At 36.5% G+C, this 26,769-nt stretch overlaps 1 protein-coding gene and 1 long non-coding RNA gene across 3 annotated transcripts in view; both read left to right on the top strand.

Moving 5' to 3' along the window:
• The window catches only part of PDE4B (phosphodiesterase 4B), a 587,629-nt gene that overhangs the window by 256,420 nt on the left and 304,440 nt on the right, over window positions 1-26,769 (top strand). The window lies entirely within an intron of this gene.
• LOC131381811 (uncharacterized) lies at window positions 2,475-13,142 on the top strand. The gene is made up of 2 exons (XR_009210756.1): window positions 2,475-2,532; window positions 12,586-13,142. It is a non-coding gene; the product is annotated as an uncharacterized LOC131381811 (long non-coding RNA).

Genomic DNA, 26,769 nt, shown 5'->3' with positions numbered 1-26,769 from the left:
TCTCTGTCTTTAGTCAATCTATCTACTATGATTTATCCAGTAATGCATTGGCCCCTGGAACTTGGTGCTTTTACATCTAGTACATCTCCATATCTTATATTTGAGTTAACTTTTAAATATTCATTAATTGTTATTCTGAGAGTGGAAAGATCATAAGCCTAGAATAAGGAGATTAGGCTCTACTCTAAATTCTATTGTGAACCTGAATCCTAATAATGACAAAGTCACTACTCTTTGCCTCAGTTTCTTCACATGTAAAATTGAGGTGCTGCTTTAAATAGCATCATCTAAAATTCATTTCAGATATTGTGAATGGAAAAGCTACAACCTCTGAATGTTACAACTGTCAGGTTAGTTACCCTCATGGATTTCATACATTTCCCATGCCTGGTTGTTGGCAGAGGGAAAAGAGTGGGAGTGTGGTGTCTGTGTTAGTATTGCCAGCTGACGGGCTTTAAAACAGGAGTAGTATGGTTTGAGTAATAAAAATACCTTCTTAGGATGCCTCACCAAATAATAGAGGATGCTGAAGAGAGTATCTAAGTAAGAGACCCGGCTATTTCTGGAGGTTTTTCAACTAGACCTACGTTTAATATTTAAAAGCATGAAAACTCATGTAATTAACATGTAACTTATTTGTATTAAAATTAGTATACTGACGTGATATTTTCTAAAACTGGACCACATATGCATGGATTTCTTAAATAATCCTTCAAGAGAATAGAGCAGGAAATGAAGTGATATGCCCATTTGCAGTGTGGTATGGGGCTTCCTGAATGTACAAATATGGAAGGCAGCAAGGTGGGGCTGGATACCAGTAATGCCAAGAACTTAATTTCAGCATTTCAACCACTGTGTATATCCTCAAAATGCCTTTCACTTTAATTTTGTATAAATACGAATTGGATCCTGGGTTACCTTTTGCTTTAGAGATGAAAAAAATGTATTTACATTTCCCACACAACTGCTGGGAATTCAAGTAGTGTGAAAACTCCACACAAATAAATAATACATTTAAAGCTATTTCTAGAAGAATAATTCAAAAAGAAAGTAGTTTTGGGACATAGGCAACAAAAAGTCCCTATTACCTAGGTTTCTTTGATTCAGAGATTCAGCATACGGATTTATGGAGACAGATTATGTCCTCAACAATTTAAAGAATACAGGATATACATTGTTGTCTAATATAATATGAGGAAACTTTAAAATTTGTTTCCATGAATTCTATGTTCAGTTGGAAATATATGTTCAATTGAGTATCAGTAGAAAAATCTATTGTTTTTACTAATGACTCAGCTGCTTAAATGTTCTATTGTATCGGTGGCCAGTGGCAGGAAGGAGGCTCTGTGCAGTATTGTTGTAACCATGACATTAGCGACATCATTTAGCAGAAATAGAATTTGGGACATTTGTAAAACAAAACAGTGGCCTCTTGGCTCAACTTTGTGAGAACCTAATAAATTCTAAGAAAGTATAATGGACAGTGTTGATTTCTCCATATATATTTAATGATTTTATATATACGCACACACACACACCTACATACATAAGGTATTTCATTTAAATTTACCTACTAATGTATGGTATTCACAATGCCCTATAGACTTTGGGAAAAATGTTAATCTTGTATTGCAAAGCCATGCTCTACTTTAAAAGCAATGCCTCCAGATGTACAGCATACGTAACAGGGCCAAGAAAACATGTAACGTTGATTCTGTTCTGAGATACACCTTTGTTAAAAAGAATCCCTTCAGTTTTTCCAGTCTGACTAAAAATGATGAAAGGGAGGGTATCCTGCATGGCTGTGTTAGAACATCGAGGTATTGGAGATCCGTGAAGGAGCATCATCGTTACTATAGAAACAAATGCTGCCCCTGTCCTGGACATCCAAAGGACAGACTGAAAAATGAGGAGGAGAAAGGCAATGGGAGGAAGAGGTGCCATGAAATGAGAATAAAGAAACTACACAGGAAGGACTGAATTAAGAAAAGAACAGCCTGAGGCAGAGTGAGGAATCTAGACACAGAAAATTCCCAATGGAAATGTAAAAAACTGGATCACCACTTGGGTGGGTACAAAGAAATGATGACTTTTCTGTTTTTAAAAGTTAAATTTTCTTCTAAAGTATACATATGTTTTTGCCTTTGGAACAACTTTTTGAATCCTGAAGTCTCTCTTAAAAATTAAATTTGAAAGAAAAACCAAATAAGTAAAAGTATTGAAGATTGTGATAGAAAATGTATTTGAATAATGAATATTAGAATCTGTGACAAGTCACTTGATCTCACCTTAAAATAGGGAAACTAATAGCAACCTTATGATTATTGGGTCAGTATAGGAGAGAACCAAATTCAAACCCTGATCCATGGAGTGAACATTTCTATTTTGGGGGAAAGATTAGGGAATGGAGTCTGGGAATATAAATTATTCATTTTAGTATTTCAGAATGAAGAGAAAAGAGAAGATTTCTTTTCCTTTATTCCTCTCACTGAAAAAGAATAATTTGTTCATGTTTGAAGACCGTGAACAGAGGTAGAAAACATTTATTATATATACGTAAATATATAATTAGATGACAGTTTACAAAGTGAATGAATAGATGCTATTAAAATGCTACTTTTGACCTTCAAAAATATCTCAAATAGGGTTGATATTATTTGGTTATTTGCTGATTTGGATAAATTGCCGAGCAGAATTTTATGTTAAGAATAGAAGATATGATATTTTTCTATAACATTTGATATGTTTTCTGGAAATGTTTACTTATAGATTATTATCACTCATGTATTGTGGTAGACAAGGTGATGTAGCATCCAGATACCTCTTAAAAGAAATACTTCCCAGCTCCTGCCCTTTTATCCAAAGTCATACTATTCACTCCTTAGGGCAGCCTACTTTCATAGCTGATGAAGGTTGGGGTATAAAGGTATGGCCATCTTCTGAGGTTCTGTTGGGTTTACCAAGGTGGTGGTAGGGCCTGCACTGAAGCTCAGCTTTTCTTCTGCCAGTCCTGCTTCTTCCTCATCCCTTTCATGTTGTTGAGTCCAACAAGACAGTTCTTAATAAACATCCCGCATGCTGAACTCCAATTCACAGTCTGATTTCTAGAGAACACAACTGGCATCATGTACTTTACTATTGCAAGTAAAGTATCATATGGACAAATATTTTCCATTTGAAATGTCCATAAAGTTTTACTTTTAAAGTCAGTTTTCACATGTATGCATAGCTTCAGATTACCTGTACTATCCTTTAAAAATTCACAAAGAAAGCTAAAAATGCGGCCGGGCGCGGTGGCTCACGCTTGTAATCCCAGCACTTTGGGAGGCCGAGGCGGGCGGATCACGAGGTCAGGAGATCGAGACCACGGTGAAACCCCGTCTCTACTAAAAATACAAAAAATTAGCCGGGCGTGGTGGCGGGCGCCTGTAGTCCCAGCTTCTTGGAGAGGCTGAGGCAGGAGAATGGCGTGAACCTGGGAGGCGGAGCTTGCAGTGAGCCGAGATTGCGCCACTGCACTCCAGCCTGGGTGACGGAGCGAGACTCCGTCTCAAAAAAAAAAAAAAGCTAAAAATGCTTGCAAAAATTGTTAGCTTATGTTTTATATGCAGAATCTTAGTGACTAAGGAATTTTAAGGAAATATTTATAATGATAGGGTTTCAGGAGACCCTAGAGATCGCATCAAACCCACTTGTACAGATAACAAAGCTGGAGCCTAGAGGGCCAAGAGGACTCTTTCAAGGCCATGCCAGGGCTTAGAACTACTCCTTTAGCTTTCTGTGTTCAGGGACCGATTTTTTTTTTTTTTTTTTTTTGGCCTTTCTTCTCTCTTTCTTTCCTCCTCTGTTTCTTTAACCTAATTTGCTTCCTCATGTTCGTAAGCCACAGCTGTTTCCCAGAACTGTGAAATCCTTTCTGAGAAATGATTAGGAGTGTGATGTGTGTAGGGTGGTATAGGGAGAGCACCTATAACTCCTGTAATTCTGTCAACTTGTAACTGTGCTTAAAATTTATCAAATTAGAGGGTGTTTTCTGAACCTCATGACACTAGCAGTTTTCCCAGATGAAGTGAGTGTTACCCAGGTTTCCTCTGAGAATCCAGGAGGCAGGCTGATGGGCAGCTTCTTCATTTTACATTCAAGACTACACATTTGTACCTTCCTCCCATGAGCACAAAAAAATGTATTCCATATTTCTTAGGCATTAGATGTAATAAAGTGTCATTAGGAGTTTTATAGTGTAGAAAAATGTATTATTTCCGAGCCCATTTTAGTCTTTCTATGTGGGAGACCGTGTATTTACTGCTAAACATGTTCTACAGTATATGGCCTGAATATATTCTGCAGTTATCTCATATCTAAGCAGGTATTTAAGTAGTTGAGCTCCATTTATCTTTCCTGAAATGCCTTAATAATATTATCTTTCCTGAAATGCCTTAATAATATTTTATAACTCATTAGCATGTACAAAATGCTTTTACGTATGTATATTAAATGTTTGTTGAATAAATTATACATGTTTTATATTCAGACATTAGAAAAGAAAGTTATGTAATAATCTAACTTAATTTAAGCCTCCATCTATGAAGTAAATATTATCTTCTCCATTTTCCAATAAGAAATCTAAGAATCTGCAAGTTTAAGTTCTGATAACCACTGGCTTACACTTTCTGTTTATCATGTCCCAGACATGTTCTAGGAGCTTTATGTGTATTAACTATTTCTTTGAACAACCCAGCTGAAGTTGGTACCATTATTATCGATGGCATTTTACAGATGAGTACACTGAAACACAGACAGATAGAGTAACCTGGCCAAGGTCACACAGTGGGTGAATGGTAGGAGTGGGGGCTGGGCACGGTGGTTTACTCCTGTAATCCCAGCACTTTGGGAGGCCGAGGTGGGCGGGGTCACCTGAGGTTAGGAGTTTGAGATCAGCCTGACCAACATGGCGAAACTCCATCTCCACTAAAATACAAAAAATTGGCCGGGGGTGGTGGCGGGTGCCTGTAATCCCAGCTACTTGGGAGGCTGAGGCGGGAGAATTGCTTGAACCCAGGGGGCAGAAGTTGCAGTGAGCTGAGATCGTGCCACTGCACTCCAGCCTGGGTGACAAGAAAGAAACTCCATCTCAATTAAAAATAATAATAATAAAAGGAATGGGATGCAGCCTAGGTAGGATGACCAACTATCCTGGTTTGCTCAAGACTGAGGAGTTTCCCGGGACACAGGATTTTCTTTTTTTTTTTTTTTTTTGAGACGGAGTCTCGCTCTGTCGCCCAGGCTGGAGTGCAGTGGCGCAATCTCGGCTCACTGCAAGCTCCGCCTCCCGGGTTCACGCCATTCTCCTGCCTCAGCCTCTCCGAGTAGCTGGGACTACAGGCACCCGCCACCACGCCCGGCTAATTTTTTGTATTTTTTAGTAGAGACGGGGTTTCACCGTGGTCTCGATCTCCTGACCTCGTGATCCACCCGCCTCGGCCTCCCAAAGTGCTGGGATTACAAGCATGAGCCACCGCGCCCGGCCAGGATTTTCAGTGCTCACACCATAACAGTCTCAGGTAAGTGGAACAGTTGGTCGGCCTAAATCCAGGTTGTATGCTCAAGGACCTACACTCTTAAGCACTTAGCTCTTCTGTTTCTCATGCAGAAGGTGGTGGATCCAGGGTTTGAACCCTCACTGAGTGACTCTGAAGGCTGTGCTTTTATATTTCCATCATGTGGCCATGATCACAAAAAGTGATCATAGATTACTAACCTATAATATGTTTGGATAGGTAATCATATACCAAAGCCTAATACATTTAGTTAGACAGGAACATGCATTCAGATATTTGTCATGATTCTTTTGTAAACAGCTTTATTGGGGGATAATTGATAGCAAAAAGCACATATTTTAGGTATACAATTTGGACATATGCGTACACCCATGTAACAGTCACTATAACCAACGTAAAAAACGTATTTATCACGTCCAAAAGTTTTCTCATGCCCCCACCTTTTAGTAAGTTCTAGATATCTGTTCAACATACTGCCTATATCTTGCGCTCTTTAAAACTTGTTAGGAGAGTAGATCTCACGCTTTGATTCCTAACTGGCTTCGTCTCATTTGACAACTGGCTGTTTAATTTTTCTTACACTTCAGTTTCTCCCAAAAGCCTATTCCCTATTTTCCATAAGTTACTACAGACTTGTAGTATAGATTGATATTTTATTCTTCCCTTTCCCATAGGTCACTCCTGAATGGTATCTTTCTCATGTGTACCCTACTTCAACTTCACTTTCCCTGATGGGTCTGAAATATATGATGTATACATTCAGTATCCACGGAAGCCTGCCAGTTTCCTCTTGTGTCATGGTTCCTCCTTATCTATGGGCCCTTCCTTCTCAAAGTGTTATTGTTTCCCTAATCCCAACTCCTCACATCTCTTTAGTTTCATGACATCTTCCTATAATATTGTGCCAATAAAACTGCCTTCAGATTTGAGAGAAGGGAGAAATCAATGTAAACTAGTGTTGTCATGGACACCTTTATAGAGGTGATATTAGTCAAGCTGCGTTTTAAGGAGTGCAAATGTGATTTAGATTAGCATCAGTAATATCATAGTCTTGATTTTACTGATTTAGATTTGAAGGAAGATTACATCTAGGAAGGAACTAAGAAATATTAAATTAGTCTTTCTTTTTGATTTCATAAACTTAATCATGAGTGAACTACTAGCTGACTTATGCAATTTCTAGACTCTGTCTTTGAAGGCAGTGTTCTTAAATTGTGGAGGCACATGGTGCTTAATTGTATTGGAGGTTGGCTTTGCATTGTAAAGAGCATGTTTGTATAACGCTTATCAGGTGAGTTACTTTTGGCTAGTATTTATTTAACTTCCTTGAGCCTCAATTATCTTTTGGCTAGCCATACTTACCATGTAGAGTTGTTGTAAGAATAAAAATAGATAAAGGATTAATAAAATAGCTAGTTTAGTGCCTGGCACATAGTAGCTATTATTAGTCTTACCTAAAGAGTTGTTATTCTGTTCATGGATGAAAGCAACTGATTTTCTACTTCTTTTGATAGTCTGATGAGATAACAAGTACATGAGAACGGATGACTGTGGTTAGTACTGTAGGTCAGGAATAAGAAATTATTTTTAAACTCATCCCACTCTTTCCCTCTATAGCAATTCCTTCTTTGTCTGGATTGAGATTTATGTAGATGCTTTTCCCCAGTGCTTCAGTACTAAATGTTTAAGAATGCCAGGTATTTTAATTTAAAAGCATACTTTTTCATCAAAAATGATGCATTAGAAATATTAATGTTAACAATAGATAAAATTTTGAGATATAAATATAGCACACTGAAAAAAATTTTCATTTAAGCATGTTGATATGTTAGATGTTAGATTGAGGTAGATAGAGGGTTTGTGATTACTTGTTTTGTCTACAAAAAGGTAACTATCAGAAATGTTCAATATTGTTCAATATTGTTTACATTCGTATTTCAACAGAACTACCACTTTTGGTAAATACCAATATGTATAATATTTTCTGGCTACACTTCCCTAGAACAAAATTTATATTTTTCCCATGATTTATTTAACTTCATTATTTGAATATATCTTATAGTCAGGTATGTAGGTGATGCTTACTTTATTTATGCTACTAACTTTTTTAAATTTACTTATTGGACAGTGCTTTTCAGGCTAATGGGGCCTCTGGAGGCAATAAGAAATAGCTGGGAAAAATAGATAAAATATTTCATTTTAATTTCAATTGTTATTTGCATGCAATTTATTTTCTTTTAGACCTTTTCTCTATTACAGAAGTTATGGGGGACGGAGGGAGAGAAAGGGAACGAGAGAGAGATGTGTGTAAAATTGCCTTTCCTGGCTGTGGTCAGAAGGGTATATGACTATGGAAGAATGGTCAGAGACATGCAATGCTAATTGCTTTGAAGGTGGAGGAAGGTGGCCAGGAGCCAAAGAATGAAGGCAGCATCTAGACATGGAGAAAGTAAGGAAATTTTATATCTACATATCTATCTATCTATCTACATATCTATCTATCTATCTATCTATCTATCTATATCCTTACTTGGAAAGAAACTTTGTGGATGTGATTAAAGATATGGAGCTTGAGATGGGTTATATGATTGTGATCAGTCTAATCACATGAATCTTTAAAAGTGGAAGACCTTTTATGTCTTTCCTGGCTGTGGTTAAAGAGAGCTGTGACTACAGAAGAATCATCAGAGAGATACAATATTGATGGCTTTGATGATGGAGGAATGTAATCATGAGTCAAGAAATGCAGGTCATGTTTGCAAGCTGGAAAAGATAAGGAGTAGATTCTCCCTTAGGGTCTCCAGAAAGGAACATAGACCTGCTGACACCTTGACTTTTCCCCAGTGAAAGCTGTGTCATATTTCTGACCTCCATAAATGTAAGAGAATACATTTGTGTTGTTTAAGTCACTAACTTGGCAGTAATTTATGACAGCAGCAATAAAAACTAATACATGCGTACATTTCATATTGTATTGAAGGAAATAAATATATTTTCATTGTTTTGAATGTATGTATATTCATCTCCAGCATAATCTGTAGTAATATATGCTTAAACTATCATCCCCTACCCAAGACAAATTTATTTATAGAAGTCCCCAGTTTGGTGCACCATGAACTTGCATAGAGGGAACTCTTTCCTTATTTCAATGGATATTCACTGAGCACTTAGTATACACCAAGTGCTAAGTGCTGGATATGCTGTAAATAATAATAGACATGTTTCCAACTCTTACTACATTATTGCAACATTAGTCATTACTAGTTCTGCCATTTTTTCTCATTTTTAGATTGTACTAAAAAGGAGGAAATACTAAAAGAGTATTGTACTAAAAGAGTTCTTGGATAAGGGCCTCTTTCTTTCTTGGTTTGCAGTTAGCACTGTTCCAACAGTATGATGACATAAACAATTTTTAAAGAATGGAAGCCTTTTTGAAGCTAATACATATTATATTAGTTCATTTTCATGCTGCTGATAAAGACATACATGAGACTGGGCAATTACAAAAGAAAGTGGTTTATTGGACTTACAGTTCCACATGGCTGGGAGGCTTCACAATCACTGGGGGAAGGTGAAAGGCAAGGAGGAGCAAGTCACATCTTACATGGATGACAGCAGGCAAAGAGAGACCTTGTGCAGGGAAACTCCCATTTTTAAAACCATCAGATCTTGTGAAACTTATTAACTGTCACCAGAACAGCAAGGGAGAGACCTGCTGCCATGATTCAGTTATTTCCCACCAGGTCCCTCCTACAACATGTGGGAATTATGGGAGCTATAAGATGAAATTTGGGTGGGGACACAAAACCAAACCATATCATTCTGCCCCTGGCCCTTCCCAAATCTCATGTCTTCACATTTCAAAATCAATCATCCCTTCCCAACAGTCCCCCAAAGTCAACTCATTTCAGCATTAACTCAGAAGTCCACAGTCCAAAGTCTCATCTGAGACAAGGCAAGTTCCTTTCGCCTATAAGCCTGTAAAATCAAAAGCAAACTAGTTACTTCCTAGATACAATGGGGGTACAGCTATTGGATAAATACAGCCATTCATAATGGGAGAAATTGGCCAAAACAAAGGGGCTACAGGCCCCATGCAAGTCTGAAATCCAGCAGGGGAGTCAAATCTTAAAGCTCCCAAATGATCTCGTTTGACTTCATGTCTCACATCCAGGTCATGCTGATGGAAGAGGTGGGTTCCCATGGTATTGGGCAGCTCCACTCCTCTGACTTTGCAGAGTGCAGCCTTCCTCCCAGCTGCTTTCATGGGTTAGCATTGAGTGTCTGTGGCTTTTCCAGGTGAATGGTGCAAGCTGTCAGTGGTTCTACTACTCTGTTGTCTAGAGGACAGTGTCCCTCTTCTCACAGCTCCAACAGGCAGTGCCCCAGTAGGGACTCTGTGTGAGGGCTCTGACCACATATTTCCCTTCTACACTGGCCTAGCAGAGGTTCTCCATGAGGGCCCTGCTCTTGCAGCAAACTTTTGCCTGAGCATGCAGGCATTTCCATACATCCTCTGAAGTCTAAGCAGGGGTTCCCAAACCTCAATTATTGATGTCTGTGCACCTGCAGGCCCAACACCATGTGGAAGCTACCAAGGCTTAGGACTTGCACCCTCTGAAGCCATGGCCTGAGCTGTACCTTGGCCCCTTTTAGTCATTGCTGGAAAGGCTGGGATGCAGGGCACCAAGCCAAGGCTGCACACAGCACAGGGGGCCTGTGCCCAGGCCATGAAACCATTTTTTCCCCTAGACCTCCAGTAAAGGAGGGGGAGGGGCTGCCATGAAGATCTCTGAAATGCCCTGGAGACATTTCTTCTGTTGTCTTGGGGATTAACATTTGACTCCTCATTACTTACACAAATTTTTGTAGCTGGCTTGAATTTCTCCTCAGAATATGGGATTTTCTTTTCTATCACATTGTCAAGCTGCAAATTTTTTGAACTCTTATGCTCTGCATCCCTTATAAAACTGAATGCCTTTAACAGCACCCAAGTCACATCTTGAATATTTTGCTGCTTAGAAATTTTTTCCACCATATACCCTACATCATTCCTCTCAAATTCAAAGTTCCACAAATTTCTAGGGCAGAGGCAAAATGCCACCAGTCTCTTTGCTAAAACATAACAAGAGTCACCTTTGCTCCAGTTCCCAACAGGTTCCTCATTTCCATCTGAGACCACCTCAGCCTGGACCTTACTGTTCGTATCACTTTCCTCAAAGCCATTCAACAAGTCTCTAGGAAGTTCCAAGCCTTCTCACATTTTCCTGTCTTCTTCTGAGCCCACTAAACTGTTCCAACCTCTGCCTGTTACCCAGTTCCAAAGTCGCTTCCACAGTTTCGGGTATCTTTTCAGCAGTCCCCCACTCTACTGGTACCAATTCGCTGTATTAGTCTGTTTTCATGCTGCTGATAAAGACATACTGGAGACTTGTCAATTTACAAAAGGAAGAAGTTTATTGGACTTACAGTTCCACATGGCTGGGGAGGCCTCACAATCATGGAGGTAGGTGAAAGTCACATTAAGTCACATCTCACATGAATGGCAGTTGGCAGAGAGCTTGTGCAGGGAAACTCTCATTTTTAAAACCATCAGATCTTGTGAGACTTATTCACTATCATGAGAATAACACAGAAAAGACCTGCCCCCATGATTCAATAACCTCCCACTGGGTCCCTCCCCTAACATGTGGGAATTATGGGGCCACATGATGAAATTTGGGTGAGGACACAGAGCAAAATCATATCACATATATATTCAGGTATCTTAATATTTTCTCATATAACATGGGATCAAAAGAGAGCTTATTTTCTTTGGCTATATCACATTGTTTTTAAGATACCTCTTACAGTGGAACCCCTGAGAATTTAAAACAATTTCTGGCCAAAATGGCAGTAACCAAGGAAAAAGCGCTGTTAGAATTCCAAGTCTACACACATTTGGAACCCAACCCTGACTTCAAAAACAGTTTTCAAGTAAGTCATTCTGTGAAAATTAAATTATAAATGACACATATGTAAAGATTAATTCTTTAACTACTGTAGCATAGCATGCTCCCTGAATGTTAACCGCTCTTATTTGTTTCAGAAGGGACTTCAGGCAACAATTTATATCTTGTGGTTTTCAGTCTGGCTTCATTTGTCACCGAGTTGTGAAGCTTCAGGATTAAATTTTGTAGGACTAGTGAACACAGACTCTTTATCAAATGTTCTTGACTATTACTAACTCTTTTGGTATTGTGCAATAAGTAGAAAGAAAAATACATAGGACCAAAATATCAAGGAGTTTTTACTTGCTGTAAAATTCTTCCTATATTTAAAATACATAGTATAATACCTGTTTTTTCCTTAAAGGAACATTCAGAAAAATGTAGCACTCTTTATGTGCTTTCCAATATGGTAGTCATTAGCCAGACATGTGAATATTGAATGCTTAGATTATGGTTGTCCAAACTGGTTACACGTGTAAAATACACACTGGATTTTGAAGATTTAGTGTAAGATGAAAACATTTAAAATATATCATAACACACTTTATATTGATTACATGCTGAAATTGTAATATTTTGATATATTTGGCTAAGTAAGACATATTGTTAAAGTTAATATTGCCCATTTCTTTTTACTTGTTTAAAAACATAGCTACTAAGAAATTTATAATTCTAAGTGTGCTTTGCTTCTGTGACTCACGTATTTCTGTTGGACAGTGCTGTTTTAGGTGTTAAGTTAGTTATTCCAATTGTAGGAAAATACAGAGAATCATGTTTGGATTCTTAAATATTAAGTGTGAGGTCAATGTCTCCTGCCTTATGAAGCCACTCCTGCTTGGTGCTTCTCTTCTTCCTGAGTCTGGTGTTTCAGTGGGGTTATCTTTCTTGTAAAGAGAGTGAAAAATAGGTGTAATACATATAAGAAAATGATTAGAATGTCATTGAATGTCATCAAAAGAAGTGAATAAAATTGAGAAAGAAGAGTGGGCAGCATATTTATTCTGTCAGCAATAGCTATGTTCTTTGTCCTTTTTCAGGGAATCTCTAGAACATGTTCTTTGAAAATGAGAAAGACAGCCTGTTTATTCACCAGATAAAGATTACATGTGGTCTTTAGCAAGAAACATGAACTCAGGAGGATGACAGATTTTAACCTTAATTTGAATGGAAGGGGGGAAGCATTGTATAAGAAGGACTAAATAATGTGACTTCACACTGTCTTCATACTAGATAATAACTGAAAACTGATTGGCAATATAACATTTATTATTTTCCCTGTAATACTGTTATTAAAACACAGGAAAGTGGTTATCCAAATGTCCATGCTTTCTAAAGAAGAAACCAAAGGTCTGATGTCTGGATATGAGTTCAGACTATCCACTAAGAGTAAAGACTTCTCGGTTTCATGAAGGACAGGCTGGAGAAAGGCAAAAAGACCACCTATGAAATGGATACAGAGAGAGAAGATCGAGTCATCTCTAAGCCTTTGTCCAATTATAAGATTTTTTTCTTTTGTTTCAAGACTTTATTGAAGTTCTATGAGTACACTCATTTTCCTGTAAAATTGATAAAGGTTAATATTATTACCATCTAATCCGTTGAATATTATTTTACTTAAACTGATATAGCAAAGGAAATCATGAGCTTTGTATTAGCAAAAGGGAGAGATTTTCAGTATTCTCTTACTGCTTACAAATAACTGTTTTATCACACACCAGGCCTATCAGGGGGTGGGGAGCAAGTGGAGGGAGAGCATTAGGACAAATACCTAATGCATGTGGGGGTTAAAACCTAGATGATGGGTTGATAGGTGTAGCAAACCACCATGGCACAGGTATACCTATGTAACAAACCTGCACATTCTGCATATGTATCCCAGAACTTAAAGTAAAATAAAAAATAATAAAAAGAAGTTCTTAATTATCTCCAGGGAGACAGGGACATAATTATGAGGCTCATAAAGAAGCAAATTAAAAGTGATCATACTTGGTTTCCCAAATGGATCTTTGCTTGTTTTAGGAGCAAGGATAAGAAGTTGCTTATACACCTAGTTTTGCAAAAGGTTGGATAGTTTAGTCATCCTAGCATTTAAACATTGCTGATATTCTATATCCCGAGCCAGGGAAAAGAGATTCTGACTAAGCAAGCAAATCTGAACACTAAAATACCTTAGTTAAAATGAAAAGCAGGAGCTACTCTGGGTTTCTTTACAAAATACAATTTTTCCTCTACAAATAAACTCGTTGGTGCTAATCTGGTAACTATGGCACCTGAATAAAAATGGCACTTTATTCATTAGCATCATGGAGGGTTTATAGGAGATTACTTTGAAAGATACTCAGGGAGACAACTTGGGGATTCTGTATAACTCTCTTAAAAGAATTCAGAATGCTCTCAGATGGTAGAGGAAATTAGGCTTTTTCTGCATGACTTCAAATGAATTAGGAAGAAGAAAAAAATGTGGAAGGAGAAGGAAATTTTGTTCAAGCTTACCAAAGAGCTTCCCAACAAATAGAGATTATAGTGAAATTGGTGACATTTGGAAGCCCTAAAAGTTCAGCTATGAAATAAAGTGTAAAGCAGAGTTTTGAAAATTGTTATAAAGTATGCTAGAGTGGAATTTCAGCCTTAGGTAGAAATTAGGTAGGATGCTAGGCAAGCTGACCTTCAAAGACCCTTCAATGCTAAAATTCTGTGAAAAGCAATGATTGATTTGTGTTAGTTTTCTAAAAAGAAACTTTCTGTATCTGAATTGCATTAAGCATTGCAAATCCAAATGAAATGCATTATTATTTAAAGTTGTTGACCATTTTAATACAATTCATTGTGCTCTCTTTCACATCCCTCTTTAGCGCAGTGAAGAACATGCTTATTAGTACGGATCCTTGTGTTCCAAAAGAGTCCTTTTTCTGAGTGGTAAATCAAGCATGTCGGTGTCTCTGCAGCAATCCCAAATACAACATAGCCTGGTAGCTGGTGGTACTGCTGGCACTGCTTGTCTCTAGCTTGACCTTATTAAAACATTGATCAGCAATGGCCTCATGTAGCTTATTTGCACACAGCTGCCTCATAGTAGATATCGTTTGTTTCATGCCCTAGTGGTTTTGCCCAATGAGTAGTTTAAAAGACACTAAACCTAAAATCCCCACAGTACTGCAAAGATGGGAATTTGTCTCTAGTTTCTTACTCAGTTGGAATGACAAAAGGTTAGAGCAAAAAGAGAAGGTGAATATTATTTACTTCAGTGGTTCTAGACCCTGGCTATCCTTTAGAATTGAAGAGTGAAAAATAATTACCAGAGTCTGGGCCCCCTATTTAGGGATTCTGATATAATTTATCTACAGTGGATGCTGGGCTCTGGTTTTTTTTTGATAGCTCCCCAGGTAATTCTACTGTGAAGCCAAGGTTGGGAAACACTAGTCTTTTCTAATCGTTTTCTTATTATACTTTATTTTATTTTTTAAATTGACACATAATAATTATACATGTTTATGGAGTACATAGTGATGTTTTAATACATATATAAAGATCAGATTGGTGTCATTAGCAGAACCGTCATCTCAAACATTTATCATTTCTTTATGTTGGGAATATTCAATATCCCAACAGTTAGGGAACTGTTGTATCTTCTCTTTTTAAATCAAATTTAAACACCTTATAAGTAATGGAAAGAAATTCTTTATTCCAACAATTGAATCACTGAGCCAATATAAATTTCTAGAGAGACATTTTGAATTGGATCTTTTCGGAAGAGATAGTGAAACAGTCTTCCCCAGGAAGCATTGCCACCTCTCTCTCTAATGTAACATGACAGTCTCAGAGGTGATGAGTGTTTCCTTGAAGTAAGAGCGCTAAAGTACAAGGAAAAGACTGCTCTTTCCTGCCTTCAAACCTTTGCATTACCATGCCATCAGACTGTCATGTTCTTTTCTCACTTTAGATTGGAGAATGCCTATTCATTTTTAAAAATCCCATGCCACTATCATCGTCCCTAAAGTCTTTGTTAATGTCTTCCAGGAAGTATTAGCTGCTCCCCTCATCTGCATACTCAGTTCATATCTCTCCTATTGGACATATTCCCAGTTGTACAATTTATTTACTCACACATAAAAATCTGAACTCTTCAAAGCTAGACACCCCACCTAGGACTAACCTATTGGTGTGTTTTCTAGTATAGTTAATGACATGTATTATGCACTCAAGAAAAGTTTATTAAAATAAAATAAATAATTGGGTTGGTGCACGAATGAGTGAGTGTAAGTGAAGTTGCAAATATTCTTGCTCTCACTAGAGAAGCTGAAACAGATTGATTGAATAAACATAAAAACCATAGGTTTCTGCCTTGAACCGTTAAATACAAAGTAGACAAAGAATGTCCCAAGACTTTCTTAGGCCCTGGTATCAAAGACTGTATTACAAAGCATGGTGAAGGACCCTCATGAACTGGTTATGTCACCCTGTTTCCTAGCAAAATGCTGTGGAAGATGACATTTTAGCAGTTGTGATAATAAGACTTTATTTTTCAAAGTTCCCAATAATGTAAACTGAGTTACGAAAGTCTGGAATCCAGAAAGATATGATCTACAGTCTTCTGGCTGGTTTTCTAACTGTGAATTTAAGAGTAGCTGGAGCCTGTTTCCTACACACTGGCTATGACCTTGCACTTCCCAAGGAACCAAACTCTCTTTATACTACTTATCCTGGTTGCTTTTCCAACCCTTAAAATCTCGAGTCCTCAGAAAAATTATTGAAGTCCTTGTTCAATAGATCCGGTCAACTGCTATACTTACAACATAAAGAAGATAAGAAGCTGAGAGAAGAAGATAAGAAGCCTCCTGAGAGGTGGCCAGGTGTTCATGAGCAAGTCTGGCCACCTCTCAGGTTGTAGTCATGTGACATCTATCATTTATTTCTGGCGTACTCCAGCTTCCTTTCCCTTGAGTATCACCATATCGACCACTTATGCTGCCCCACGGTCCCAGGAACCCCTAGCTTTAGTTCTATCTGTCTAAAATACTATTATGAACATATGATTTATTTTGTATTCTCTCAAGTCTTTTAAAAACTTAGGTTATAATCAGAATAGAGTAATTTTTTTAATTAACATTGGGTAAAATAATTAGTTTCTTTTTTTCCTTTTGATATGTTTGTTTCTTAAATTTAAAAGTAGGAAATGTCTAAATGTGTTCAAATAAATGAATGATCAAGGCCAAAATCAGAAGCAGGTTTTATATTTCATGGAAGGTACTTTTGCATAAAATAATCCATAAAGAACATCCGGTATGTTTTCTCTGAGTCTTCTGAAATGAACAGGTGGTTTCCTATTTAGTTAGACCTCTCACTACTGAACATTATAATAACATTTGGGAAAGATCAGAATTAACAATGAGTCAGTGAGTTACCCAAAGTTGAGTCAGTGCTTTTCTTCGGAGAGCAATAAATTGTGAACAAAAATTGAGGTATGATTAAACAGAATTAGATTTTCATACACCTCAATATTACTTATATTTTAGGTTTCACTCAAGTTTTTCTTAGCCTGTATCAGCAAAAATAGAATTTGCTTCCAATGGTGCTAATGAAGTATTGTCAATGAAGGAATTACTTACAGAGGTATAGTCAAGGTAAGGGACAAAGCAAGGGTTGATGCGATGCCAAGAAGCTAATGACAATGGGAAGCCTAGGTCTGAAAAAGTAAAGGTGCAGAAAGTAAAACAGAGTTACTAGGGCAGGAGCTGATGCAGAAGAGAAGGGCCACTCAATGGAGCTGTGGAAATGGAAGTCACTAGCTGTTCTGCACTACTAAAAAAATAAAGAAATGAGGAAAAACAAGAAAAGGAAAAAAAGGAGGCAGTCCAGAGATAGAGGGATACAGAAGAAATAGCTATGGTCTGTCTCTCTTTTGCCCTCCAATTTCTTGCTGGTGTTTACTGTTAGCCAAATGAAAGCCAAGTAGAGCTTCCTCCTTAGCCCATTTACCAGTAGAGTTCTCATTGACTCTTTTTCTCAGGGCTGTTTTCCTGGACTCTGAAGTCTAATTTTTCCTGATACCTCTATGGAACCTTAGGGTTGCAGTGTGTTTTACTGAATTCTTGGACACTGCACTTTGCTCTCCCATCTTTATTAGAATGCTATATCTTATGTTTTAACTTGAGTGCCAACTCTTAACTATTAGTAACATTTACTAAAAAATATTCTGAATGAGCTTTATGTCTTTGGTATTTCTTGCCATATCAGAGGTTAAAAAGAAAAAAAAAGTTTCAGAAACTTTTATAGTCTTTTCCCCTAAACTATATTATTGATTTTCTCATTTTATAACTCTGCAACATGAATTTGGCTATAAAATAAAAATTTCGTTACTTTTAAATAATGAATACAAAATTAATGTTTTCTTATTCTTGCTATGTAAACATTTCTATGTACTTCTTTAGATTTCCATGTCGAACTTTTTCTTTCAAGATTTTAAATCAAAGCCCAGAATTTGCTTAGAGGTAGATTTATAAATAATGTATTAAATTAATTTTTTAAACATCAAAGAAATCTCTTATGGTATTATTAATGAAATTGGAATTAAAGATTGAAATCAAATAGTTCTTAGTTAACATCAATCTTTATTAATTCATCTAGTCATTCATTCATGGAGCTAAATATTTATTGAGTGGTTATTACCATATGTCATTGAATGTAAGTTGCCATCAATTTTAAGTAGCATCCTGATTTCAGAAACATTAACATGTAAAAAAATGCATACTTTAGAATTAATGAATAATATGTGTGGTGGGTGTATTTCAATTTAGAATAACTTATGGTTGGAAAATAGCTTATGATCTAGAATTGATAACCGCAGGCAAGCAAAACTAAACAAAACCAGATTACTGGAGTTTCAGTTGTCATTTTTATACATTGCTTTTCTTTTTTCAATAAGTCTGTTTATGTGTTGAATGCAGGACCTGTATTATACTTCTTTGACATTTTCTGTGGTGTGACTGCAAAATGTAATCATAGAATGTTAGTTACGGAAGAGACTTTGGTGATCATTTAGTCATCTAGTCCAATTTCCTCATTTATAGAAGAAGGGATCAGAGAAGGGCTAACTTGCCTGATCACCTAGCTAGTTAGTAGCAGAGTGAATGAACACTGAAATTCAGTTCTCAAATTCTTGTTCCAGTGTTTTATCTATTATAATACAATATAGGTTTTAAGAGTAGATATCAATGAATATACATATGCATATTGTATGCTTACCGAGTTCATAATTCACTCCAATATTAGTCTTCCACTTAGGTGCTAGGGTTTTACTTTAATTTAACCTTAGTACAAAAAAGCTTAGTGATATCTTTTGTCAACTTTAGATATGTACATGTGTTAGTAGTAGGTTTTACTTTAGCAAAACTTCATCCATTTCCTGTTACATTAAATGGCTCGTTCAGTCTTCTTTTGGGTGCTTTTGTTCTTCCTTCTAGTAACAAAAATTATAACTTAGAAAAATATATAAATAATTTCTATGTATTTGTATATTTAAAAATAGAATATTTATCATTTGATCTTTCATTATTCATTCAATCCCTATCAAGCACTTAATTTTTAATTTCTGTGATAAGTGTTTTCATATAATTTATGTAATTTTGTTGTACTTAGTAATGAGATAGTCCCTACCCCCAGCCTCCTCCATCCGCTACATTACCTAAATTAACTAGTATACATTTTTTAGTCATGTAGATACAGAAAAAGCTTGCCCTGAAGCTTTGCAGATTTGGTGAGTAGTATTTATTATGCAAATTTCCTAAGTGTTCAAAGATAAGTTATCTTCCAGCATTTCCAGTAGGAAATGATTGGTAGTATTTCTGTTGAGTACACAAAGCTGATTTCGCCTTTGAATTTAACTACCACACTTTAGCACTGGCTCTATTGAAATGTTAGTGCAGATGTGATGTGCCAACATTTAGAAAAATGTAAATAAAATTGGAAAGTTCCAGGTGAATTTATATGTTCCTTAAAAGCTGCAGAATATAATTACTTTTTGACTTTCTTCATTCTGGCTTAAAAGTTATAGTTTCATGTTCATTTCTGCTTTTCAATGCCTTGTATCTTATGTCTCATTCACCCTTCCCCACTAATCAGCTGAAGGCATAGCACATGAAGCCTATTATTTAAGAATGTTGGCTTTTTAGTTTCAAAGGTTTAAATATGAATCTTGGCTCAGACTTCTAGCTAGCTATGTGATTTTAGGAATGCTACTTGATCTTCTTAGACTTAGTTCTCATATATGTAGAATATTAAAAAGATTAAAACCTCACAAGATTATTCTGAACATTTAGCAGGAAAAGTAATATAATCTTTTTTGGTTCAGAGCAGTTTTAGATACATTTAAGCTGATATTTTTATTTTGTAATATTCACACAACAAAATGTAGATTGCTGAAGCTAAGAAACCTATAAGACACAGCAACCAAAAGTCAGTGCCTTGGGGGAGCTGTATATATAATTGTTCTCGTTTCCCTGAAAAGCCAGGAAGACAACACAATTTGGAGAACGATCCCTGAAGGAATAGCACAGAGCAGAAATACAACTCAAAACCAGCGAAGCTATTCCCAGGGATACAGAGAAAGAGTCTGCAAGCATTTTGCAAAGCAGGCATTGAAAGAGAAAAAACTTCCTTGGAGGGTTGTGTAGCAGGTATTAGAATTAACCAATAGACAGAAATATAGAAACAGAATTGATGAAGAATTGATAAGATTTTGAGAGAAATGACATCACATTTTTAAAATTCAAAATGCAGTGAACCCCTACCCATTTCAGAATTTATATTTTAACATTCCTGAATTTGGAATTGATTAATGTCCTATCTTCCCCCATCAAGTTGATTTTCTATCTTATAATCAAGTCATAATTCTGGACTGGGGCAATAAAATAATACATGCTTTGCTATATTAACTAATACACTTTGAACAATTGCAGATGAAAATATAAAAAAATTCTTCTCATTTAAATATAATCGCTCATACAAACACACTTTTATATAAGGCCATTACAATATAGACAGAAATGGGATATAGAATATAATGAGACACTGAAGAAGAGTAATCTGGGATCATGGAAAAGGAAGATCCAAATGAGATCATTTTTCATTGCTTTGATCAATTCCTTAATTCCACAACTACAAATCTGTTATTTATGGTTTGTAACAGATAGGTAGATGTTCAGTTCACTCTTTGGTTAACTGTAGGTAAATGTCACCTCACAGTGTGGCTAAATCACTTTGAATTGAATTTTTTGTTGTCTTCATAAAGTCCTGAATTAGAAGAATTCCATTCTTCTATGAGACATAGGTACTAAATAAAGCTTTAAATTGCAAGTAAGAATTATTTGACAAAGAGAACAGGCTGTGGCCATTCTAAGAATGGTTTCCAGATAAGCCTATTTCTGTTGGGTAACTGTGTTAACACCCTGCTGTGTCCTTACGTGGTCCTCTATTGTGTATTTTAACCTGGGCATTGAAGTGCATCAGCAAAGTCTGAGCAATAACTGCAATTGACTTTTCCAATCATGTTCCCATTATTGAGTCTTTGACATCCAAGGAAAGCATGTCTTTCTCTGAGCATCCTCTGTTTCTTTTTGCCTCTTATTATGCCACTCATCAAGCTTTGTTTATTGTGAAATACCCTCCTTGACTTATCTCTGTAGGATGAAATCCTAACCAAACTTCAAAGCAAATCTCAAATTGTCACTATCCAATAAGATGAATTGATTATCATAATATTAATTTCTTTTCTTAGCTCTTCCATAGCATATGATTATACTTCTGCCTTTAACATTTTCTACGGTTAGTTTTGCATTATACTATTTTCTAGATTTATGGCTCTGATTATCTACAGTTCTGTCTTTCCCAGTAGAGGTCACACATTTATTGAGCACATACTATATTTGAAATTAGCAGTGTAGAAATGAAATGGCCATATTCCTTGCTCTCTCAGATCTCAAGTCTACTGAGGACATAAAAAGGATAATCTCTAAAATGGAATATTGGTGTCATTATAGATAATAATAGGGCATCATGGGGCTAGGAAATAATGCGGGCCTGGGTCAGAAGAAACTTCCTGGAGGAAATGAAAACTCTGTAAATTGGCCCTTCGTTGTATCTCTCACTTAAACCATTTTGGGTGGAATTATGTTTCCTGTGAATCCTTAACTTATATTTATGATTACAAAAAATAAGATTTCCTCCTTTTTGATTCTTTGTGTAAAGCTCTGTTATAATATTCCTTCCATGCTTCCTTATATTTACATGTACGTGCATGTGTGTGCATGTGCATGTGTGTACTATGTATTTCTGTGTTTGTTCATCGAGGGGGACTTTGAAATCTTGATCAGGGTATACACAGTGTTTCTTTACACTTGTTACTCTGAAATTATCTGTTTCATGTTCATATATTTGTACAAGGCTCTGAATTCTTTTTGGGCAAGTGCCACCACCTCCTCATAATCATAGCCACAGGTGGTCAGCTCATATAGGGCAGGCACCCTGTAAATGTGTTGAGCTAGATTGATTAATGTGTCTATATGCATTTTTTTTTCCTTAGGAGAAAAAGGTCTGTTGAAATCTTTAGTTGGAATATGTGAATATTCTTGTTACTATATATAGTCTGTAACTATATGGAGGAAAAGCTTTGAGGGTGGAAGAGACATTTGCAAGCTGGAGAAAAAAGAATGTGTCAGTATATGAGGGAATGGTAGAGGGAAAAGTAGATGGAGTGGGAAGCTGGGGGCGGTGAAAGGTGGTAAAGTGAGACACTAAGTGACAATAAACCATTCAAAAATAATTTGTCCCGAAGTTCTGGCTATTCTGAATTCATCTTTGCTGAGAAATTTTACATTTTTGGCTCACCTTTTGGGAAGGTGGAGATTTAGGCTAGGGAAAAAGTAGACAAGTACAAGTTTCCATGGAAACAATTACCATAAAATATCGACCAACAAAGATATTAGGAAGCAGGAAAGGAAAGAGATAGTTGCCATGGAAACATGGACAATCGGAGACATGCACTTGAAGTGATTCCTTCTTATTTATTTTAGCTAAATACCTGATTAAAATAGTTATACTTTAGTTTGTAGTTTATTTTAAATATTCATAAAGATTTGTTTAAGAACATGTTTTTCTATCTTGGTAAGTTATAAATTCACAGGAATTCAGGGAATATCCTTTGATTTTGATTGGATATGACATCATTTCATTGATTACAAAATCCATTTAAAATATGACATTTAATATATAAGCCATGAAAGCATTATTTTATAAAAATGACTTTTTAAAATTTACTCTTTCTTCAGAGTAAATGATGTTAATAATTTTTCTTAATGAATGTTAACATTTTTCTTCATGAAGTTTAAATTATTGCTTTTGATTTGCATTGACTAGCAGCATAAAATACTCTAATAATATTAAGAGAAGGTCATTCCAAGCATTTTGATACAATAAAAGCAGGCTCACTTTTTCTCCAAACAATTTTGTATGACTTAAATTTTGCGATCCTTTTTAGGTTTACAATTTTATTTTGGTTATTTTGGCTGTCCACTTACTATATAAACATGAAGGAGTTACTATTAAAGACAATATATCTGTAGTGGATAATTATATAAAGATTAGATGATTCAAAAATGTCCTATCTACATATAAATGCAACTCAGAGAAATTTGGATTGATAAAGCAGAATATTAAACTCCAATGTTGGCTATAAATTTGTGGGATTCAATTTTAAAGTCCCCTTTGAAGAGTACTTTGGGAATATATTCTGGAATGATTTCTTATTTTTTCATTGCTGTAAAACCGAAATGTAAGGAGCTTACATCATTTCCCACCAGATACTGATATACCTTAAGTGTCAACTTAAATTGCATTACCTTTTTTGAGAATTACTTTCCCCTCCTGGCTGTCACCTCTTGTCATCTTCTTTGGCATCCAGAGTTCAGCATTCTAAAAAAGGAACATGTAGACCTCTTGTGGACAGCTTCCCAGTTATGACTGATTTTTTGTATCTTAAAAAGTAGCTTCTTTAGATGCTATAAGACTATGTGTTATCGATAACCTTTGCAAAACAAAGCATGTTGATTTTTCAGACTCTGCGGGCAACTAAAAAGCCCTTTTGTTTTCTTAAGGTCATACAACTTTATAGGGAGGAGGAACTTAGAGGTTAATTTGTCCAACTCTTTAATTTTAAAGCGGAAAAATTTGAGGTACAAAGAGCCTAGGTGACATGCTGAAGGCCATGTCTCCTGTTTGTCAGTTTACTGTTCTCTTCATAGCACCAGTACATCTCCAAGACGTGGCTTGGCTATGTTTTAGCCTACACCTTCGTCTCTCTTAATCTACCCCTAAGCCACCGCACATACATGTACACACATAAACCGCTCACTATGCACAGGAAGCTTTAATCCAAATAATTCACTGCATGCTTCTCTTATAAAGAAAATTCTGAAGGTCCATGAATACTATGTAGGCTGCTTAAGAAATAATGAGCGAGCATGGAAGTAAAAGAGTGGTGTCCTTATTTCTAAATAGAATTAACCTTCCCCTCCAAAAGATACACATCCAGGTCACCATCAAGTGTAAAAGACAGAGCTGATTTCCAAAATCATTTGATCTGGACTTTCCTTCTCTTTTCTTAGTGCTAACATTTTTCACCCATGTTGCTAACATTTTTTCAAGTGTGTGGATATTTCCTTATAATTTCTCTAAGAGAAATTCTACTACTAAAATGCTTTTACCAATTTTAGTCTGTAGACTTAACATTTCTGGGGGAAAGGAGTGCAAGCAGCTAGGTGGCCCTCCAGACTACTAACAAGCTGGAGAGTGGAGTTTTCCCTGTTAAAGAGTGACTATGGCTGTTTTGAGAATCTTGGTGCCTACACAATGCAGCCTTTCAAAATGGTTCCCACATGGCAAACTCACTAGGATTCTCTGTCTTTCCATTCTAGTTTAGTTATTAAATTACACAGAATTATTCAGGTACTTAGTCCTGAATACCTGCTCTGTTCTAGGTAACCTGCTAGGTTCTAGGAACATCAAGGCAAATCATATATGGTCCTTGTCCTGGAATTTTTTCAGTCTAGTGGGGATCAAAGTGGAACGAATAGAAAATAAAGTATAATACATTGCCATAATAGAAATGGGATCTCAGAGCAAAGACCCCTAATGCACATCTGTGGGAACTGTAGGATTGATGAAGGTGGAGGTGAAGTAAACAAACAAAATTTAAACATCAAAGAAAAAAAATCCCACTTCTCTAACACAAATTGTATTCAGCCCTTAGCCTTTGTTTTTTTTTTTTTTTTTTTTACATTTAGCCCGTCCCTTATAGAAAAATATTTGCCATTGTACAATGATTTGACAATGCCCTCACTGTGGTTTGATGGCCAGGCCTGCTGGATCTTGTGATTCTCTGGGACAGGGATTGTGTCCTGCTGTGTCTGCTGTGAATTGGTGTGCCCAACAGATTGAACCCTTCCATGGCACATCTACGCACCTTTCTTTACAATGTCACCTAGTACTTAAGAGCAATCTGTGGGTTAGGCAGATCTGTGTTTGATTTGAGGCTTTACCACAAACTGTCTACATTATCTTGGGCAATGAGACTTTATTTCTTCAAACCTATTTCATGTTATTATGGTGAGAATTCAATGAGACAGTGTTGGCAAAAGTTTTAGAAGAGTACTTAGACAGGAAAGTCTCAATAATATGTCAAGTGCTTTATGACGACATGCATGACTATAGAAGGGATGGGGAAACTAGGTGCTAGCAGTCTTAGGAGCCCAGCTCTGTACAACCAGCTCATATCACCCTCCTCCACTCTCTCTTGTCCCACCTCCCTTTCCTTTCTTGGCATGTGGTGATGCAACTGTGTCTCCCCCTTGTGCTTTTTGAAAAAAAAAAAATTTGCAGCCAACTCCAAGTTTTAGTTGGCAACAAATCCGATAGTAAACCAGATAACGTGCTTCTCTCCAAAGTAAATATAAACTGTATCAATAGAAATGTAGTTTTCGGAACTCTGGAAATTCTTCTCTGGCACCCTTGTGGACCATATTTGAACACTTAGCCTAGTTTCAGATGCTGCCTCTAAGGACATTAACAAACAAGAATGAATCCTAGGAAAGGTGTGTGTATTACTTAATGGTATGAAAACCATATCATAGAAGAAAAAAGTTGAAAGACATAGAGATAATAGTGTGGAAAGGAGTAGACCCAGGGTATATGAGACCTAAATTTAATACAGATAGTGCTTTAATGTCGAGTGCAGTGTTCCTTGGGAACCTCAAGGCTGGAATCCCTCAGGCATTGCTTATATGTTTTGAACACTGTAATTCGAAAGGTGGATAGCACCTGATCTTCAGGCAGGCAATCTTACCCATTTCAGGCTCGCTATCTATGTCAGAGAAGATTGTGGAAATGTGATTGCTCATGGATATGTCCTTGGAAGAGGGACTGGAAGACCTTTGGTTTAATGAATTCATCTTCACATTTATAATGGTGAGCATATCCAAATGTTTTCTTGGTCAGAAAAATTTAAGTATTAATAATACCTTCCTTTTGTGAGGAATTGTGAGGTCGTGCTTCATTTTGCTCAATAATTATTTTATCTCCTTTCTAATAGTTCTGATTAAGCCATTCATTTATTTAAGAAAAGCTTACTGAACGGAGATACTTGGACAAAAGAGAACAAAGCCCCTGCTCATTGAAAACCTAAGTCCTATGAGCAATGCCTTTATTTAAATTGTACTAATATTACACATAACAATATTTACCATTTTAACCACTTTGAAATTTACAGCTCAGTGGCTTTTAGTACATAAACACTATTTTGCAACCATCACTACCATCTAGTTTCAGAATATTTTGATCATGACCAAAAGAAATTCTGTACCCATTGAACCAGCTGCTCCTCATTTCCCCCTCCCCCAGTCCTTGGCTGCACTAATCTGCTTTCTGTTTCCCTCTATATGAATTTGCTTAAGCTGATTGTTCATATGAATGAAATCATATAATATGTGGCCTTTGTGTTTGTCTTCTTCCACTCAGCATAATGTTTTCAAGGTTCATCTATGGTGTAGTATATATCAGTACTTCATTCCTTTTTATGGCTGAATAATATTTCATGTTATGGATTCACCACCTTTTGTGTATCTGTTTGTCTGTTGATGGACATTCGAGTTGTTTTCAGCTTTTGGCTATCTTGA

This window comes from Hylobates moloch, unplaced genomic scaffold, assembly GCF_009828535.3.
Source record: "Hylobates moloch isolate HMO894 unplaced genomic scaffold, HMol_V3 SCAFFOLD_18, whole genome shotgun sequence".
NCBI classification, from domain to species: Eukaryota; Metazoa; Chordata; class Mammalia; order Primates; family Hylobatidae; genus Hylobates; species Hylobates moloch.
The sequence above is the reverse complement of the archived record's forward strand: the minus strand, read 5'-3'. Positions and strand labels throughout refer to the sequence as shown.